Source organism: Carcharodon carcharias, chromosome 11 (assembly GCF_017639515.1).
Source record: "Carcharodon carcharias isolate sCarCar2 chromosome 11, sCarCar2.pri, whole genome shotgun sequence".
NCBI classification, from domain to species: domain Eukaryota; kingdom Metazoa; phylum Chordata; class Chondrichthyes; order Lamniformes; family Lamnidae; genus Carcharodon; species Carcharodon carcharias.
Genome location: NC_054477.1, coordinates 55114192 through 55136355, shown reverse-complemented (window position 1 = coordinate 55136355; position 22164 = coordinate 55114192). Strand labels below are relative to the sequence as shown.

Sequence of the window (22164 nt, the reverse complement as noted above, 5' to 3'; positions counted from 1 at the left end):
TTACCCTCCATCTGCACCAAACTCACAGGCTTACCCACATTAACAACCGAACACCAATTGAAACTAACATTGATTGCTGTAAAAAATCCATATGGCTCACTAATGTCCTTTAGGGAAGGAAATCTGCTGTCCTTACCTGGTCTGACCTACATGTGATTCCAGCAACGTGGTTGACTCTAAAATGGCTTGGCAAGCCATTCAGTTCAATGGCATTTAGAGATGGGCAGCAAATGCTGGCCTTTCCAGTGACAGCCACATCTCATGAAAGAATAAGAAGAATTGCAGCAACAAAACAGATTAACTTGCCATTTAACTCATCGTAGCTTGTGGGATCTTTGAGCACAAACCAGCTGCAGTATTTGCTTATATAACCGTGAATATATGAATGCATTTTTTCCTCTTCTTAACCATTCTCCTTGGGGTTGGAAAATGGGATCTCTTTGGTGTCAGAAGATTTTAAGATGAAGCATGGAACTTTCTGTGGCTGTCAGGAACCCAGTTTCTGAACCAGGCCATTGTTTTTTCTGTGGCATTGCTGATTTCAAATAAAGCTGATTTGCAGAAGCAAGAATGCCTTCCAGCTTAAATGCAAAATGTTTGGTCACTCTGGGGAAGAGCCCATTAAAAATGGCAGCAACTGGAACTGCACCGTACTAACCCCATTTTGGGCCATCAGTATGAGGTGCACCGAGAGGGCACTCGTCCATAGCTTGTCATTTTGAAATACATATGTGCAGTGCTTGCTCTTGGCTGGCAAACATTTTGCAGCTGAAAAACAAAATCTTTTTGTGTTAAGGTTTACAGTTATTTTTAAAAATCTGTCCTCATACAACTCAATATTGGAAGTTAATGTGTACTAAGAGCCCATTATCATCTGCTATTGTCTTGCATTTGAATGGTCTTGTAACCAAGGGATATCCAACAGAACAATCAGTGACTTGATGGTGCCAACATTTTTAAATGTAGATGAAGGTTAATTAAAACCAAAAATAAAAACTGATGCTTGAAGTTGTTTGCACAGTAGCAGCTGTTGTATCTTTCCCCAGTGCCTAGAGTATCTGTGTTTGAACTGAATATTTGTGGCATCAGTTCCTGCAGGAAAATTCCCATTATGGCAACAAGGTTTTTCAGTATTATTGATGACAGGCTTGAAATTGTTCCTGTGTATTCATTATCTCTTTACTTTATGCTCTAAATAAATAATGTGGAATTTTTGGGAGGAGGTCGCTTGCTGTCTTTTTTTGGGGCCTGTTTTGAGGCTGATCGAGGATTAACAGTCAAAACATATAAGGTGATCCACGAAGAGGTTCAACATGTAATGTCAATGAATATGGCTAATGCCTATTGATTTCATGGCACCATTTCCTATTTTTTTTAACCAATTACCTTTCCTGAAGGCAGTCCCATATTTTCATAGTATGGGTACCTCATCCACGTGGCCTTTTTTTAAATGTGTGCTAGGACATTGACTGTTGAGAAGCTGTGTGGTGTACTTTTCCTTACATTGATGCCAGCAGTAGCATTCCAATGCCACACCCCTTTCCCTCCCCACCCCCCACCACCACCTCCCACATACAGAAAACTCCTCTGCACAATCCAAAAATCAGACCTGAGGCCATCTTCAGACCTCAAGCTTTTCTGATCCATAGCTCAAGTTGCACTATGAACTGTACCTGCCCAGGAGAAACTTGGCGGGTGGGTAGTTAAAAATAGGTTGGTTACTAACCTGCTTGGAATCAAAATTTTTTAATACCCTTTTTTTTTGTAATCTTCAGAGTTCTGTTGATGGACCTAAAGCAGGCAGGAGCCTCATGAATTTATGCAAAATATGGTCATATTACATCAATTTGTATTTTATCTGGGGCCTAAGTGGGAAAACTGCCATGGTTTTCCTGCCAGACTGAAACAGTTAATTATTCTGCAGATAGTGGGGGCCAGCACTTGTTACCTATTCCTAATTGCCCTTGAACTGAGTGGTTTGCAAGGCCATTTCAGAGGGCAGTTAAGAGTCAAATTGCTGTTGATCTGGAGTCACATGTAGGCCAGACAGGGTAAGGATGGCAGATTTCCTTCCCTAAGGGACGTTGGTGAACCAGATGTGTTTTTATGACAATCAATAATAGCTTCTTGATCAACATTACTGAGACTAACTGTCAATTCCAGACTTTTTTTAAAATTTGAATTTAAATTCCACCAGCTGCCATTGTAAGATTTGAACCCGTGTCCCCAAAGTGTCCTTCTGCCCAGGGAATTTTTCAGGGCCTCTGGATTACTAATCCAGTAATATTACCACTACACCACCATCATCCCCATGTGATGGCATCTTCCAGACTATGTCTAGCCAGAGTTGGCAACACAACAGGCACAGGAGTATTCCATGAAAAAAATCAGAGCCTCTCCTGTTCTGACTCCACTTGCCCATTCAATGAGACCCTCCCCCTGACCCCCTCACCCACCCCCATGCCTCCCCCCCCACCCCCCTCTCAACCACCCACTCCGGCCCCCCCACCTCCCGCAAACCTCTGCCTGTCACTTAAACCTGAAAACTGGTGGGTGGCTAAAGGATGATCGATCCTTCCCTGCTGGCAGCTCCTCTGCAGCCTCTTCACATCCTTCCAGGTGGGAAAAAGGCCCGGCACACTTAAATGAGTCTCAAGTGTTAAAGTACCACACCCCTTTCTCTATCTGCCTGAAACATGCTGACTTATAAAATTGTCCCCGTGAGCAGAATATTATAGTTATTAATATTGCATCCATCTCTACATATTGATATGCACCATTGACTTTTGAAGGCTGCAGATCATTTCAACACAAGGATTTCATAAATTCAAAATAACTGAATCTCTCCGTGTACTTAACTTGATTTAGTTGCAGAAACTGTCAGTGTATGGATTGATGTCATAGAGTCCAATTAGCTTAAAATGGAATGGTATATGATGTTATAAATTAGATCAGTGCAGCATCTACTTTTATTGTCAATGGCTGATCTCCAGTAATGCTGTCCAAAGACAAAAATAAAAACTCTGTGGTTCACATACTGTTACTCACTCTGTTCTACTCAGTTAGAAAATCTTCTATTCCCTAATTGTCCTTGTCTTGCTTTCTCTGGCTTATGTTTCTTTTTTGTTTCTGTGTTGTTTTCATATACCTTCTTCAATGTAATCTCTGTCTCAAATTTTTCTTCTCATGGCCAACAGCCGTCAGGGGGGATGAGTGGGAGCATTTTAAGTGGGCTGGCCAATGAAGGCCCGCCCAGCGTGACGTGCGCCAGGAAGCGCTATGTGGTCCCTGTGCGGGAAGTGGGGGGGTTCACTCAGCCCAGAGTGAGCTCTTTCGCACATGATCTGCCCCCGCTCGCCGACTGGAAAAACCTGCCCCATGTTTTTACATTTTTCATTTCCGTTTTGTCTCTCCCACCCCGCCTCTTGGGTGTAGTTCTCATGGTTGAACTTCCTTTAGGGTTTTTCCTATGATGTCCAAATTCATGCGGCTGATGGAATACATGAGCTTTCCTTCTGCCCAGCAGGCTCACTATCTGAAACCACCATCTCCATTTGCTCCATTGAGAAACAAACCAGATTGAGCTTAGAGGACAGGACCAGAAAATAAACTGACTTAAAACTTAAAATTAAACTTATTCTTCCTCACATACGCTGTGGTTCATCCAATGCGCTCTTCCCAAACTAACTATCCCATGAAAATGACAAAATTGTGATGGGTACTTAACAGGTGGATGAAGCCACAAAACATTTGCTTATTCAGTTGCCCAATAGCAATGGCTGGTTGATGCCGAAAATGACCTGTTTCAGGTAGGTCAAAAATAGCCCTCCGACTCTTCCTTGTTGCTGGAGAGCAGAATTTTGACTACAGTTGGTTAGGAGAGGTAGGTGATTTATTTTGGAGTATTGCATTTGGAGATCAGAAAATATGCAGAATTTCCCTGCTAAAGATTAATGGGTGGGCTATAGTGTATGAGAGGGCGCATTAGTTCATGAATGAACCAAGGATGCTAGGTTGAATGGTATTACATCAACGTGAAGGGAAATTGACAAACATTTCATTCTTTAAAGTCTTCAGTGCAGCGTGGCAGCAATATCAGAAATCTGACAGCAGTGCAATCATTTAGGTTACAAGTAACCTCTGAAATGCTTTGAAAGGTTGGCTTTGTGTTGAGAGTAAGAATTAATCAGGAATCGATAGATTTCAAGTTCTGGTCCCCTTTTCAAAATTTAGTGCTATTATCTTTCTCAGCATCACAGGGTGATAATCAGCCATTTATTGACATATAAGGTAAAGTTTTTAGTTCGGCGGGCATGCGTCCGGACATCATTACGCTATTTCGGTCAGCAGGCGCGATGCTGACTCCAACAATTTAAAGGCGTATTAAGGCCAATAAAAAGTTAATTAAAAGCAGCCTTTGCACTTTTTTGCAAACCTCATCCACGGGCAGGATAAGGTTTCCAAAAACAAATAAAAATCAAATAAAAACTTTATTTCATCATTAATAACATGCCCCTGCTCTCGTGACAGAGGCCAGGATTTTCCCCTCGGCGATTTGGGGCGAGGCCTGCTCGCCGAATGGAAAATGACGCGGAATGATGTCGGGAGGAATCCCCGACGTCATCCTGGGCCATTTAAATCTTTAGGAAGGCCGGTGGACAGCGAAATCAGCTGTCTGCCCACCGACCTGTCAATGGCCAATTAAGGCCTTTGACAGGCTAGTTAAGATAATTAAATACCTGCCCGACCAACCTTAAGGCTGGCGGGCTGGCCAGGAGCTCCAGCAGGCTCCAGATTATTCATGAAACTTCATCCACTGGTGGGATGAAGTTTCATGTCCGTTTTTTAAAAACGTAATAAATTTTAAGTGTTTATTATTAACATGTCCCATCTTGTGTGACATTGTCACATGAGGGGGACATGTTAATAAGTTTAATATTTTTCTATTTTTAGACTTTACTTACCTGTCATGAATCTTCCTGAGACAGGACTTTGCCTCAGGGAGCAGTGTGCTTGTTTGCGCGCATGCGCGACACTGAGCAGGCCTTAATTGGCCCTCCCACTCAAATGGCGGCGGGCCCCGCTTCGGTGGCGGGGGGGTCGGCTGTCTGCCCGCATGCCATCTGAGGGCAAAATTCTGCCCAGAGTCTCATGAGGGGACATGTTTCATAACATTTATAAAATCTTTAATTTTTTTGTGAAATCAGTTCCTCTTTCGGAGGTAGCTCTCTGCCTCAGAGAGATTATGTAGCGCGCACTTGCGCACATGCGTAAAGTTCATGCTCGCCCCACTCACACTCCCCGCCCCTGCCCACACAGACAGCGCTGAGCACTGCCACTTGCATTTCACACTGTACAGCCCTTGGCCCGCCAGTGTGAAATTGACTTCTGGGCCCGATCGCAGGTGCCAGTTGTCTTCCCGCCCACCCCCGCAAGCCAAGGGCAAAATTCTGCCCATAGAGAAGATTTTCCAGGGTCAGGTCCTAATTGCAGCTGATTGCATAAAAGCAGCAGGTTCCCATAATTCAGTACTTCAGAAGACATATTTGAGAAGAAATCAGCTTAATTTCAGCCTCCCAGTTCCTTGGGCTAATATAATCAGAGTTTTCCCAAACTTACCACACTTTTTAGCTTTTCATCTTCATTATATCGTAGAGTGGTTTTGTAATGGATCCCAGATGATCTATAAGGGTTTTAAAAGTCTTTCAGCATTCTATGTAACATCACTGCTATATTTAGTACTGAAATCTGACCAACTTTAATACTTGCATTGGCATAACCCTTCCAGCATAAAAAGCTGTACATCCATTATTAAAGTTTTTTTTTCTCCCAAAAACTTTTCAAATCATAATATCAATATACAAAGCAGCAATAATACTACTGTTTCTAGCTAGACACAGGTCACTATTTCCAACATATAGAATGTGACAGTAACATCTAATGAGGGCCTGAGAGACTAATTTAGATTGTCTAAAAATAGTTAGTTTAAATAGTTTATATTTTGTAGTGAACTAGCTACAACTTTGAGAAACTGGCAATGCTGCTCAGCTCCATCTCAGTCCAAGGGTGTTTCTGCTCTCTTCCAAGTTCCCTGAGATGCATTTTAATATCAGTGGTAAATGTTGTAATGTCATGGTAAGACTTTCTGATAACCATTTGACAAGCTTTTGCTGAAATATGAATGCATAAAAACTGGACATTTCTAGCTGTGAAATCTAAAAGCCATAAATAGCATTTATTTAACATTAGATTATGATCTGCAGAATATTTCCCAGTCCTTATATTGTATAAAATTTGGCATAGTAAATGGGAAAAGCATTTCCATGACAGAATACCTGACATCTTCCTTTTTTTTTGCCTAGTATTAGAATTCAGAGTCCATAATATAATTTAAATACACTGTTCTATTGTATTTTCCTTCATTATAGCAAAGGTTACCAAATTGGAAATCTTCCTTCCTGTCTCCCTACCAATCCGGGTTTAATTTTTGAAATTGCAATCTGAAGCTTCCATATATTACGATAGATTAGCCTAAAATATAATAAATGCCATCTATTCAATCTGAATACTTTTAATAAATGTTGAAGGAAATATTTCAGCTAGCCCCATGGCAAAACTATGGAAAAGCTTACCAACTTTAATGCATTTTTGAGGCTGCATTTTGTCCATTAACATCTATGAAGTATCATGACATGTGAAGGATCAACACCAGGGCTGGGATTTTCCATGTACGCTGGTGTCAGGCGTTTTCTGTGGCGTGAACAGACAATATGGTGAGAAGGCCAAAAATCAGTTTCACGACATTATGAAACCAGTTTGTGATTGTCTGCTCCGCCCGCTGATGATGGGCCATGTTCCCCGCCATCGGACGTCAGAAACCTCATTGTAATACATCAGCGTATCATTATAAGGCCAGCCCGCCGGACTCATACCTCACTGCCAGATCCTCCACACACATCAGAGGAAAACATGCCGATATGTTTCACAACAGCATATTAGGTGTGCACTTGGCGGGCTGCATTTTGCTCGGCACGTCAAGGTTTGTTTGCCTACCTTGCTTTGGGCAGCACTCGCAGTCATCAGCGCCAGGCTTCAGAGGCAGCAACTCATCACTTTAGGGGGGCTCACGGGTAGGTATCTACCTACCAGATCAGCCATATATGGGTGACTTTTCAACAGCTGCAGGACAAGGTCTTGCTTGGGGAAGGAGGAGAAGTGGCCTCAGGCAAGGGAAGAGGCTGCAGGGCGAGGGTTGTACTGGGGAAGGAGGGTATCCTAGGTTGTGTGTGGGGCCTTATGTTGATCTGTCCAAGTGGCCTCAAGGTGATGAGGGCTGAGGAGGCAGTCTCCAGGGCAGATAAGGCCAGATGGACATGTGAGAGTGTGTGCATGAAAATGGGTCGTGATATCCCTTGAGCTGGCAGTGAGTGAGATGGCAGTGAATGTGTAATAGGCTTGAGGGTGTGAGTTTAGAGTGATGAGATGGTTGCCGAACCTTGGCTGCATGGATGAGATCATTCATCCTCTATCTGCATTGGATAGCCAACCTCTTCTGTGCAGCATTGGCACTGATCACCACTGCCATTGCTTATCAAGCTGGAATGGTAATGTAGCTGCCCTACCTGCAGCCTGAACGGGGGTAGAGGACATCACAGTGGCCTCCACGGTTTCCAAAAGGCACTTGAGGGCTGCAGTCTTCTTGCCTTTCGGGGTTATGTCTTCCTTGCTGCAGTCCTGGGCTGGAAACATTGAGTGTGGCTGCACTTTAAATGTGGTGCCTGGCATGATAAAGCGTGAGTTGATGGTGTGGCGGGCGAATCGGAGCCCGTCCGCCATGGAAATGGCATGTTTCCCAGCGATGCATAAGTAATGTGGCAGGTTTGGGATGATACAATGTGAAAACCACCATCATGGCCGGCGGGTAAAATGTCATTTTCCCCACCCACTACTGCACTTAGTGCAAATCTGGGACGATTCCACCCCGGGTATTTTCATTAATATCGCTGTCAGAGCTATGATGGCCTCAAATCGTAATTTTTGTTCACTTAATTTTTTTGACTAAATGAAGTATTTAAATTTTAAGAACCATTCAAAGGTGGAAATCATGACCAAAAGTATGTAACAAGAATTTTTAGTGACAGTAGAGGACCATCAGCTGTGACAGGCTTAACGCTTTTCGATGGACATCAACACTACCTACTCACTTTTTTTACCCTATCTGTCAATTTCTCATCTCCAGGAACTCCTCTAATTACCTCTTGAACTAAATTATGCTGTCTGCTTCAATGGCTGACCTGCTAACTCATCATTGTGGTAATTACTGTTTAGCAACTCAGTATTGAAATGGTATCAATAAAAATAGTTCAAAGGAAAACATTTGCAATTGGCCCATGTAAATGGTACACAAATTTCTGTCCCTGTAACAGCTACGAAGGTTGCCACACAGCAGCAGAAATACTTGAGCAAGAATAGTCACAAATAACTGCTCTTTTAAATTATTGATTGCCTTATGTCATTAATGTGTGAAACTTAGACACTTGATACAATTAAGAAATTAATTTCAAACTTTTCATATTACATAACAACACATCATACAGTCAATCTCATTTGTTGGTACTGTTCATGAATGCAGATCTCTGCAAAATGGTATCTTGATGCGATTCCTTTAAACTAATGTAGAGCCAGTCTTCTTACTTGTAAAATAAGAATTGAAAAGTTGGAAAAACACAGCAGGTCTGGCAGCATCTGTGGAGAGAGAAGCAGAGTTAATGTTTTGAGTCCAATATGACTCTTCTTCAGAACTGAGTTTGGCTGACATTTGTATCTGATATACTGCAATAATTGTACCATGCTTTGCTGATAATGAGATTTATAAAGTGTCACTGAATAAATAAACACTGAAACTACTTCCAAACACAAAATCTTTAAGATTGTGAAAAAATAAAATTATTTTGGAAAGAGGATCCAGGAAACAAGATAAGGAATAAAAAAAGAAACTGCTGGAAGTACTCAGCAGACCTGGCAGCATTTGTGGAGAGAAAAATAGCAAAAAATGCTACAATGCATATCATTCCAAAACGATAGGAAAACAGTGTTTAAGAACTCCAGTGTCATGGCCTGAAGTGATTTAAATATCCTGCTGCTTTAACTAGAAAACAAAAGTCACCTGCTCCTGAAATTCGTTGAATATGTGGAGTGGTTGGCTAGATGGTGATAATGTGATGCAGAATGATGCCATTCAGTACTGGCTGTGATAATTCTTGGAGGCCTGTCTCCTTGTCTTGGCCCACACTTGTGTACTGGTGTCCCTCAAGCTACAAATAACCAATTACCTAGAGAGAGATGCCTATGGTCCCTTGTGGAATATGGATAATTACCCCTTACCTTACCATCTGGTGTAGCTTAGAAAAAATCATGCCATCTTTCCTTTCAGTTTCAATTGTCTGGAGCTGTAATAGTTTATTTTGACAGCTGAGTTCATTATGAATGTTTGGATGAGCATCAAAAGCTGTTGCCTACTTAGTTCAGCAAGGGGCTGTGTACATAGTTTGATTTACAGTTTTAAGATGTTATTGAAGGATTATCTGTTTTTGATGTGGTAGATGTTCATTTGTTTTTATAACTGAAAGACCACTAGAAGGGATTTAAGTTTTATTTTTCAATGGATCTGGAGTTTTCTTTTCAGTATGAAAGGTTGTATGTTCGAATGACAGCTCTATTAGATTGTTCGATTATGTCCATTTCTAAAGACGTGCCATTCCTCTTTGAGTTCTGTCCATAGTGGATAATAGGTGAATGGCGATGGAGGATACATGGGGGCATGGAGGGCCATGGGATGTATGAAGGAGCATTGAGTGGGTATGATGGCATTAGAGGGTATGGGCAAAAATATCTCAACTAAAAGATAGAGCAAATGGTATACTGCGAATATAATAACTGCTCTTAAAAGTCAGCCAGGAAAGGGCTAATTTGCTCATGATGCCTAGTTTTGCATGTTGTTTCTTGTGCTTCTAACAAAACAATAATCCAGTAGTAGTTTGACTTCATTGTTCTGTTCATCAACTGCATGTGTTAATTAGAGATTCAGTAATTAAATCACAAAAGAGTCCAATCCACAGAAAGATCTGGTACAAATTGACTGTTGGTTTGCTGGAATGTTTCCCTTTGCACAGCAAGGATGAGCAAATGCCACCTACACCCAATCTCAGCCAAATCCCAGTTTAATAACAAGCTGAAAATCTGGCTCAGCTTTGAGTTTCTGTGTGACTTTTTAAAATAAACGATGTCTGAACATAGCTCAGCTTTTATTCATAATTAGACAAGCTCAGGTAACAGCTCTATATTTGACTTTTATCTTCAACAGTAAGAAAATCAAACTTTGGAAATAAATTGCTGCATTCTGAGCCTAACTTGTAAAGCCAGAATGTGCTCAAGTTATACCGTGCGCAGATAAGATTTACACTCTTTGCATATTAAAGGGTGATAGAGCCTTCTTTCAAATTGATAGCAAAGCCACTGTTATTATGGATGTACGGATGGGAGAAGAGCCCAATCCTGAACCCATAGACACGGCTGCACATAATACCTTGAAAGCCAGATGTGACCAGTAGATGAGTTGCCTTGTGTGTCAGCTGCTTGTCAACCACAACACGCAACCTCTCAGCTTCAAATTAATTCAAACAGACCTGGCCCACTTGCTGCCATTATGGTTTTGCTGGTGGCCATGTCTTCCCAGGCATTAGAGTTAATATTTAAAGATTTCAAGGTGGCCTTTCATGTATCTTTATGGCACTTCACCAGTCTACCTCTGTTACAATACAGGACTGCAGCTCACCATAGAAGACAACTATGGGAATTCAATCATCAGGCCTGCAAATGACATTAGAAGGTACACTTTGGAATGCTGCAATCCTAGAACAACCCGTCGGGGTAGAATTTTGACCTTGGTGGGCAGGCTCGGCGGGGGCGGTCAGGAAGCCAACCACTGCCCGCAAATAGCACCGGACCACGATTTCACACTGACAGGCCAATTAAGGCCCGCCCAGTGTGAAACACGAGCGGCAGCGCTGAGCGATGCCTGTGAGGGCGGGGCTGGGGGCAGTGGTGGGTGAGAGTTAGTGCATGAGCGCTTCATAATCTCCCTGCAGCATGGGAAGCTCATGACTAAAAAATAGCCCGAGACGCCCAGGGTGAAATTTTCCTTGCCCGCTGGCATTGGGCATGCTCGGCGGTGGGTGTGGACAGCATGGCAAGTAGGCCAAAAATCAGTTTCACAACATTGTGAAACCAGCTTACAATTGCCCGCTCAGCCCATTGATGGCGGGCTACATTTCCCATCATCAGACATCGGGAAGCTCACTGTAATACTTCTGCATTTCATTATAAGGCCAGCCCACCAGAATCACCTCCCCCTCACCCTGCTGGATCGTCTGCCCACTTCACGCCAACGTGCTTCACAACATTATATATAAGGTGTGTAGTTGACAAGTTGCACTTTTGAGGGGAACTTGGGAGGTGAGTGTACAGTAAAGTTGCCCAGCGCTCAAAGGGACGCATATTGGACCTCAGGGTTCAGGCGCTTGGTGTGGGCGGTGGTGACAAATGTTTCTCTGTGGAGACGCGTTTGGGGAAAGGGCTTCCCTGCAATTGAGGTGCATTGGGCTGGGTGGTGATGGTGGTGGGGGAGGGGGCAAAGGCTGCCCAGAGTAGATGGTAGCACACAAGCACGTGCAGTGTGGGGAAAGGAAGCAGCCACACATTAGGGAAAGTGACCATTCCTCTGCAGCTGAGACAGTTCAGACACAGCCACATTGACATGTGTGTCTCCAGCTTATCTGCCCGCTGAAGCAATGCAGAGGCATGAAAGTGCCACCAATTGCTCCAGAGCTTTTCACTTCTCGAGCACAGACTAATGAGCGTTTTAGCGAACTGCAGAATAGTTGGATGACTGAGCTGAGAGCACAGCCTGCAGCCCAATGGACAAATCTGCCACCAATTGGTCGGGTGGAGTGAGGCGGAGGTTGGGGGTTTGGACCAGCCATGCAGCTCACTAACTCTGGCCATCCAAATGGTGGCCAGCACTCTCCGGGATGCGTTAGGAGGCCTTCAGACTTAACCAAGATAGGTTCTCAGTACACCCAAACTAACCCACACATTGCAGGAGGAGTACATCAGGAGCATGGAGCCTGGTCATCTAGCTGTAGGCCTCATGGCGTACAGAGAGCAAAGATGACAGAGAACAGAGAGATGGAGTTGCCTAGCTGTGCAGAGGGAGGAGCAGCACCCTCAAGAAGGGGTGGCTGGGGCTCCTACACATGCCACTGAACAGCCATAGCGGCCCGTTGCTGCCTGGCTCCTAGCTAGATCCAGAGTCTGTAGATGCCGCCTTTCATTCCTGCAGGGGATCAAGAAGCAGTGTTGCCGAAGACTGCGCATGTCCGGAGAACTGGTTGGTCACAGCTGCTAACTACTGCAGAGTTTGGCACCAAGGGGACATGGAGAGCATCCGCTGCCAGTGGCTGTGAAAGTGAGTGACTACGGCTCTCAATTTTTATGCCAGTGGCTCCTTTCAGGGCTCCACAAGTGCCCCCTGTGGGATATCACAAGCCTCCACCCATAAATGCATCCATGAGGTCACAGATTTCATCTTCGCGAGAGCACACAACTTTGTGCATTTCCCCCGGGACCAGGATGCAAGAGTGATTGGGTTTGCCCAGATCTTGGCTTTCCCACAGCGGCAGGGTGCCATAGACTGCTCAGATCTCCATCACAACAAGCAGTCAATTAAATCAACCACAAGGGCTTCCATTCGCTGAATGTGCAGCTGGTGTTTGACCACCACAAACATATCCTGCAGGTCTGCGCACAGTTTCCATGGAGTGTCCACAACTCCTACACTCTCAATTGGTCACAGATCCCTGACATCATCCAGGGTCCACAGAAGCTGCAGGGTTGGCTCCTCGGGGACAAGGGCTACCCACAGAGGATGTGGCTGATGACATCTGTGCAGCGGCCTCAGACTGCAGCAGAGTGAAGGTACAACAAGGCTCATGCTGCAACTCGGAAACTCGCTGGAGCAAACCATCTAGATGTTGAAAGTGTGGTTCAAGTGCCTGGACCGGTCTGGTGGAGCCCCGCAATATAATTCACAGAGGGTGTCACACATCGTCATTGCCTGCTGTACCCTTTACAACCTGGCGCTGCAATGGGGAAAGGAACTGGATGAGGAGGAGATGGAGGAGCTGGAGGCCTCCTCTGATGTGGAGGACATCAACGGGGATGAGGGTGAGGAGGTCTTTGAAGGCAACGATGACGGCGATGAAGCCCTCTCAGTGGCCAGATGAGGAAGGCACACTCGGGAGGTCCTCATAGCTGCTAGATTTGTGGAGAATGATGATTACGTGAAGTGAGGAGACACCATAGATTCTCACATTGCATTTATGAACGTTTGACTCCTGTCTGGCTTATGGCAGCTCACATATCCTCTATGAACATACTCCTGCCATTGAGACACAGTGGAGGCTTTAATAGCTGCTCGATTCCAGGAGGATGATGAAGACATGCAATGAGGATTTTCCATAGATCTTCACATAGCATCTGACAATGCCTGACTCTTGTCGTCCAACTGTCCAGTCGTCCAACTGCTCACTTGTGCTCTGTGCTCAGGATCATATTATGGAGACGCAGCCATGAAGCTTTAACAACACCTGATCCTTTGTCAGCATTCAGCACCTGACCCCTTCAGGAGCACAGCATCACTGGTCACAGAGGCTGAAGAGATGAGGGCCAGCTCCTCCTTAAAAAGGTTCTGAGCGCACACAGAGAGAATGATGGAACTCTGTGACACCTGCCCACGACATTTGGGCAGCAACGACAAGCACCATTGAGGTGCAGGCATCAGTAATGTGTCCAGGGAGTGGGAGGCCGGACCATCACTTTGGTCAGAAGGCTGCACAAAACACAGGGAAGAGACCCTGGACTGAGATACCTGTCTTTATCTTGTGCAGAAAGCTTTCACACCTGAGTGACAGGAACGCTGCTCATCAGAACAAGGAGCCATAGACAGGGAGACATTCTTGGGAGTTTATTGACAATAGTGAACATTATGTACAAGTGATTAGCACATGTGTACAGGCTGTGCAACTACCTCTTCTTAACGCTTGGCCTAAATAGCCAAGTGGTTATGGTGCTGGGTTTGTAATCCCAAGATCAAGAGTTCAAATCTCACAATGGCAAACTATGAAACAATATAACTTTATTTGAAACAGATGGAAACGGGTTTGTACTCGAAAGAGTTACATCTTCTTAGGCTTGGTCTAAATAGCCAAGTGGTTATGGTACTGGGTTCATAACCCCAAGATGAAGAGTTCAAATCTCACACTGGCAAAACTATGCCATCCGGCGGCGGAGGACCCCGATGGGATGCCCTCTACAGAGGTGACCTCCCCCTTTCTATCAGGGACCTGGGTTGGAGGGTGTTGCATGCAGCAGTCCCCTATAATAAGAGGATGCATAGGTTCACGGACTCTCAGGACACGTGCCCTTTTTGTGGTCTTGTGGAGTCCGTGGACCATGTATACATAGGGTGTTGTAGGCTGCACTCCCTTTTTAGTTACTTGAAAAACCTTTTATTGATGTTTTGTTTGCACTTCAGCCCCACACTCCTGATCTATGGGCACCCGGTGCGGAAGGGGGTCGGGACGGAGGAGGACCTCCTCGTGAACCTGCTCCTGGGCCTGGCCAAGTTGGCCATTAACAGGTCCAGGCAGCGGGCGATCGACGGGGGAGTCCCGCCCGATTGTTTGTCCCTCTTCTGCGGCTACGTTCGCTGCCGGATGTCCCTGGAGAGGGAGCACGCGGTGTCTGCTGGCACTCTCGAGGCCTTCCGTGCTCGGTGGGCACCGCGGGGACTGGGGTGGTTTGTTGACCCCTTTAATCACATTTTGATTTAAAGTTTGTAAGTTTCCTTTAAACTTTGTTCTTGGTTTTACAGCTGACCTGAATTAGGGGCTGTGCCTGATTTATCCCAATTTTGTTGATTTGGTTTTCATTTAAAAGATTATCAAGAGTTCAAATCTCACACTGGCAAAACTATGAAACAATGTAACTTCATCTGAAAAACAGATGGAAACGGGTTTGTACTCAAAAGAGTTACCTCTTCTTAACCTTCCTAACCCTGCCACTATGTCTTGGCACTCCCCCAACATCCACAGCAGAGGTGAAGGCAGCCTGCTGACTGCTACGCCCTGTCCGTGATGACCTTAACTGGTGACATCTGGAGGGCAGAGACCTGGAGGGCCCCTGCCTGCTTTTGGGATCCTGCTGTATGGCAGCAGCATCCTCCTTGGCCTGTGGAGCTGGAGCTGCTGAAGTCACAGGAAGAGGGGATTCGGATGGGCCGGACACTCCTGAAGTCACCTGGGTGGATGGCCACGGAGTGTGCACCTGCTGATCCTCCTCCCTATGGGTGCCCGAGGGCCCCAGGCTGACTCCTTTAGTAGAAGGGGAAGCTGGAGTGAAATCGCGCTACCTTGCAACTCTCTCACGTACACACTTTTGGAGGCCAACTGTGGCCTTAGTGATGGAGTTCAGCCACACAGCAGTGCAGGAGTGAAGCCCTGGACCAAGGCCTCTATGGCGGCAACCATCCTGCCAATGTTGACCTCGGCCTTGGCATGCCGCGCTATAACCTCAGCCTGAAGGCCGACGGAGTTCTCCATCGTGCCTTGCAATCTGAGGAGTACAGCGGAGATCCCTTCCTGATGTTCCTGAGCTTGCCTTTGCAGCTGCAGCAACTGAGGTATGACCGAGTCTAGAGGCTCATCATCTGACTCAGACTCAGCAAATTTCTGGCCTCCAACTGTTCTCCATGTGGTGGGAACCTGGGAAGTCCCGGCCACTGCCTGTTGTGGATCAGAAAGTGTGATGTGCTCACCAGATTGTGATCCCGAGGTTGTTCTAAAGCTAGGTCCCACCGAGGTGTGTGTCTCTGCGCTGGAGGAGGATGTGGGTGAGCATTGTGACTAGACTTCAAGGAGGGTGCCTCCAGATTCCCCTTCAAAGCTTTCTTCAGTGGTGGATTGGAGGCCCTGGGTTGTGGACTCTGTTGGCTGTTTGGCAGATGTGCCTACAGAAACAAGGGGAGATAACTGGTGCATGGCAGTGGCCTGTGAAACAGGACACATCACTCACAGCATGGTTGTCTGATGGATGTTGCAATGCTGGATCATCACTTGGTAGAGCAGTGTTGACCTCATCATCAGCACAGGAATGGTCCAGACCCTCACCAGCCAGCTGGATGGCTTTGTTTTCAAAGTCGGTGAGGACATTGATTTTAGGCATTCCGTCACCTCTCCCTCTTGTTGTGTACCAGCTTGTCCTGCATCAATATAGATGGAGAGAATGTTAAGCAGGACACCTTCCAGGCCAGATGATAAGTATGCCTGGCATGTGTGGGTGGTGAATGGTCCCATGGTCAGGATGTGGACATTGACGGTGAGTGTGAGAGAGTAAATGGTGATGTCCCTTGAACCAGCAGTGAGTGAGGGTTCTGTGGATGTGTGATGGGTCTGTGAGTTGCGAGTGATGAAAAGGGTAGCTTACCCTGGTGAAATGGAGGCGATCATTCATCCTCTTGCAGCAATGGGTGGCTTTCCGCTTTTACAGGGCATTGGCACTGACCACCACTGCCACCACCTCCTAAGCCAGATTGGTGATGTTGCTGCCCATCCTGTGGTCAGAGAGATAGGGAACATCACAGCTGCCTCCATGGCATCCAAAAGGCGCTCGAGGGATGTGTCATCAAACCTGGGGGCTGCAGTCTTTTTGCCTTTCGGGACCATGTCTTCCATGCAGCAGTCCTGAGCTGGAAACATTGAAAGGTGTGTGCACGGCTACGCTTTAAATATGGCGCCCGGCATGATGAAACATCAAGGTGATGGCATGGCAGGCGATGAGGGCCCACTCACCATCGAAATGGCGTGTTTCCCGGGAATGATCTTTCAAAGAGTGAAACCTAGATAGTTCGCAAATTTACTGAACTCATTGCTGTTGAATGGGGTCCATTGTCACTTCTCATCATTTGAGGGCTTCCAAACAAGATGAAGATCTGATCAAGCCTTGGGATGACTGCTTTAGTTGCAGTTGACAGAACCATTTCTATGATTGGGAATCTGCTTTAGCCATCAGTGACAACAAGCAGGTGTTCACCAATGGGCAAGTCTATGAAATCAATGCTAACCTCAATCTGTGCTCCTGGAGGTAGTTCAGACATCTTGAGAGGATCATGAAGATTTGAAATTGTGATTGCTTGACTTGGCAAACACTGGTTGATTTTGTGTTCAACTATACATCAATTCCTGGGAACCATACCTTTTCCCTAAGGAGTTGTTTGGTGTTAACAATTTCCTGATGACTTTCATGTGCTATATTGACAACACATGCTCTGTTTGAGTGGTTAGTTTGCTATGTGGATTGTTGAACAAGCCTACTAGCGGTTTATGGTCAGGTCACTTAAATGTCACTACCACACAAAGAGAGATGAAAATGTTAGATACCCAATGTGATTGAGAGCACTGCTCTCTCTGTTTGAGAGTGACATTGCTCTTTGGTTATTAGTGATTTTTTTTGCTATCTCAAAAATTGATGGGTTCTCTGTCTTTTTACACAATAACTAAACCTAAGCCAACTGAACTTGCATCTACAACCAGCTGGGCAGTTTTCTCAGAGTCAAAATAGACATTTGTGCAACTTGCTGACAGCCATTGTTTGATCTGGTGTACAGCCTGTTTGTGTGATTTAGCCCACTCCCACTTGGTGGTCTCTTTTGTCAGATCACATAGGGGGACAGATAATGTAATGAAATCAGGAATGATGCATCAGTACATGATGACTCCCAGCAGACTCCAGACTTCCTACGCATTTGTAGGATCTGCAGCATTTACACTGGCTTCAACTTTCCATGGATCAGGTGATACTCCTTTACTACTGAACACACAACTGAAGAATTTGACTCTGCTTTCATTGGACAAGCACTTGTCTTTGCTCAATTTGAGTTTATGTCCTCTAAGATGTTGTCCACATGCATGCAGGTGTGCCTCAAGTTCACCTTCAGTGCGACTGTAGATGGGAATGTCATCACTGATGTTCAGCATGCCTTCAAGTACTTGAAGTACAGACTGAATCATGTGCTGAAACACCTCAACAGCTGAACTGACTCCAAAGTTGAGCATCTTATACCTTGATTTTTCTGCAGGCTCTTTTTGATGGTTTCCTGCATTGAGATCAAGTTTAGAAAAGTGTCTAGCACCATGCATTTTCTGTATAATGTCAGCAAGTGTCAGCATCGGCTTGGTTTGGTGACAGCATATGAAAGCAGATTCTAGTCCTTGCTCTTAGGCTTCTTGATGACTTCTATGAGTGAGACACAAGAGGTAGGCTCAGCTCAATTTTCTCAATAATATCTAGGTCAAGTAGACACTGAAGTTCCTTCTCAGTCTGCTTTCTCACTTGAAATGGTATTTGTCACTGTTGATTCATGACTTGGGGCACGTTGGGGGTCCACATGCAGCTTGTGTGTAACACCGTTCAGTTTGCTGATACCAGTGAAACAGTTAGCATACAATACAACAATATTGTTGGTGTGCCTAGGAATCATGTATGTGATGGCAATCATGTGCCAATCTGTTGCTGTGTGGAAACTGATAATTGTGTCACATTCTTCAGGTATGACATAAAATACAGCATTAATTCTGGTGTCTTTAAATGAGACTGACGTTTCAAAAGTCCCGAGAATTTTCAGTGGGTTGTCACTGTTGTAAGGCAAAGCTTTCGTATTCTTTGGTTTGCAGAGGATGGGGCAATCCTGAAGTTTCTTGAACATTTTGTCTCACATGGCAATGACAGGTATTTATGAGGGCATCTACATTCGAGCAGCCAATGATCACTGTCACATGTGACTGTTTACTGTGTCTGAAAGAGAGCACAAAAGTATATTCAGGGTCATCTGCCTCTACCTTGACTACATTGTGTCGCCCTTTTTGCCATGGTACACATACTTGACACTCTTCTGTTGGCATTATCTTAGTAGTTGTTCTTGCTGATGAGCAACAAACACAAGCAAAGTGGTTAAGCTTTCCACAGGCTTTACACTATTTACTGGCAGCAGGACATTCTGTCCAGTGCGAGTAAGCACCGGCTTAGTGGAACCATTGTTTGGGTAAGTAACAACTCTGTGACTCTTGCTCTTGTTTTCCAATTGGTTTCCTGGCACATGAGCGATGAAAAGTGTTTACAGGAGTTGAACTCAGAGTGTGGTAGTTGCTTTTGATAGCCTCAACTTCAGTAGCTCTGTAAGCAATTGTGATATTATTAGTTCCATGACAGCTCTCTGTCGTTCTTGAGTGCTTTTTTGGCACAGTTGCCTGGAGAGACAACCTTTGATTATTTGTGTTTTGATTTCCCTTTCAACATGTTCAACATCACCAAAGTCACATTTGGTTGTTAATTGCCTCCGTTGAATGCAATATTGGTCAATTGTCTCATTTGCTTCTTGTTTCATGCGTCGGAAGATGAGTTTTTCATATATTGCATTTTTCTTGGGCGTGAAACAGGATGTTAATGCATTTGTAGCTGAATCATAATAATTTTGCTCAGGAATAAGTGTTTCAAAATATCTTCTAATTCTGCACTGCCATAGTAGAAAAGTAAAGCTTTTTTCCTTTTATAATCTGTGATTGCAAACCCGGCCAATGCAGCATATCGCAGCCACTTTTGCCAATGTAGGAATACAGATGATGCCTTCAAGTGCACTTGAAGAGGTTGTAGTTTGGGCTTAGACAATGCTATATTCATTAGCATCAACAATTAAACTTCTCTGTAAGAACTTTCCTTTGTTTGTTTGATCTGATCTTGTGTGCACTTAACACAGCCTGATTGTATCTCTAATTCTGGAGCTTAAAATGTTGTCTTATCTGTGGAGAGCAGGAAAACTCTCCAAAAGATTCATACCTGGAAGCAGTTCTGTTTATTTTTCATCCCCTCCCAGGACATGTGCCACATTTACCATTTATAGACCCATTAATGCTGTGAAAGAAAGAGGAAATTATGTATTAAGTGACTTACATCATTACTTCTGCCACTCTAAGTTTCTGGAAATTTTGCCCCATTCCATGTTACATTCATCAGTTATCTGTTAAACTGTAATTATCATAGCTCTGGTCTCCATTAATACTAACAATTAGCAGCTCCCTGCAATAAAGCACATTTTCACTCTCCTGCCAAATAGACTGAAATAAGTGTCTAATGGGTGATATCAGATTGGATCAGGAAACTGTAAGACACCTCTCCCAATTTTCCTTTCCAGTGAGGACCCCACTGATGTTGAAAGTTCTGCCAAACATCTGAATGGGAGGGGGAGAAGATTGATATGAAACCTAAAATAAACTGCATTTTAAAAAAAGATCAGCAGTAGACCAAAAATAAAAAAAACTGCCTATTTAATTATCTTAAATCTCACAGATGGTGATAATTAACAGCAATTTTGTTTACATGAAAGGGTAGTTTTTTTATATTCATTCACAGGATGTGGGCTTCACTGGCTGGGCCAGCATTTACTGCCCATCCTGAGTTGCCCTTGAGAAGGTGGTGGTGAGCTGCCTCCTTAAACCGCTGCAGCCCATGTGGTGTAGGTACACCCACACTGCTGTTAGGAAGGGAGTTCCAGGATTTTGATCCAGCAACAGTGAAGGAATGGCAATATATTTCCAGGTCAGGATGATGAGTGACTTGCAGAGGAACTTCCAGGTGATGGTCATGGGTTTGGAAGTGCTGTCTAAGGAGGCTTAGTGAAACAGTATCAGATAAAATAGCGGCAGTCAGCAACAATGAGCTGAATTTTTGTTGCACGGCCAAATTAAGAGGATGCCTCTGGCAGCTCTGTTCAGTTAAGGACAACTGGTGGGCTTTGCAGCTGGGAGGATCAGTAATGAGAGCACCCAGCAGCTCAGAATGGTTGGCCACCCCACCAGGGCACTATCACCGTAGGAGGGAGACTGTGAGAGCACTTGAAGATGTAGGTGCCAACTAAAGGCTGGTAAATGATTCAAAACATACTGTGGCCACGAGTGTAGCCAGCATTGGCATGGGGAGCCCCTTCATATGATGGTCTGACTGTGGCCCTTACAACCCAGTAGATCCATGTCGGGCTACTTTGCCTATGGAAACAACCACCACCCATCCGAGGCTTGCCACTAGGAGAGCGCCACCATTCCATCTACAGGCTCCAGCCAGCTCAAGATTTTCACATAGTATGTGAAGACTGCTCTCAATTTGTACTTCAACTGGCCCAATTAGTTGGTGAGTGGGTTGCTGTCAGCTCCCAACAAAAGCCACTTCCCTGAAAATAGGCTGAAGGCAGTAACAGACTGGCTGGCTGGCTGGTAGTGTGAAATCGCTGTCATGTTCACCTCCAGTCCTGCCTTCATCACAGGATGAACATTCAACCCAAGGTGCCAGAAAAGCCAGGTTTGGACTGTTTAGAATCAGTTGCTTTTCTAGTTAGGTTGGAATTTCCCTGTAAATCACTTTTAGAGAACATGGAGACACACTGGAGCTGAGCACAGCTGGAATTTACTGAGGAGAGCCCATGGATCTTAGCAGCACAAAATCTGACAATTAAGTTGTTTAACAGGTTGGAATAATTCAGATGCAAAAGTGAAGAGATTTAATCATGTTTGTCAAATTGTATGTGCTGAGCACAGTAAACCATTATTCCCTTGTGGAGATGCAGAACTATAAAGAGACCTTACTCAGAGCCCTGCTTTCACTCGATTAAGTTCTCTGGCAGTGAATCTTGATGTGAACATAACAGAGGGAAAAATTATGTAGCTTTACTGGATGGGAGGTCTGCTGGGACTCACCTGGCTTGAATGTAATTCTAGGGCTTGCAGAATTGCCCAGCTTCTTGACACTTGATTTGCACCTGCACCGGGAAGCACTGGAACAGATGTTGCCTGCTGTTGGTGTTGATAAATAGACCAAGCCAATGAAATTTTAATCTCCCAGCATAACTCAAAGCTTTTATTAATGGAGTGCCCTGGGAATTCTATGCCTGAAGCATCATACATTATGGGTGTTCCTTCCTTCCCGATAGTCACCTGCAATTGA

General features: G+C 44.7%; 1 protein-coding gene across 9 annotated transcripts in view; it reads left to right on the top strand.

Moving 5' to 3' along the window:
* Positions 1 to 22164, top strand: part of sgcg (sarcoglycan, gamma) — a 1081295-nt gene that overhangs the window by 398572 nt on the left and 660559 nt on the right. The gene's annotated exons all lie outside the window — the stretch shown is intronic.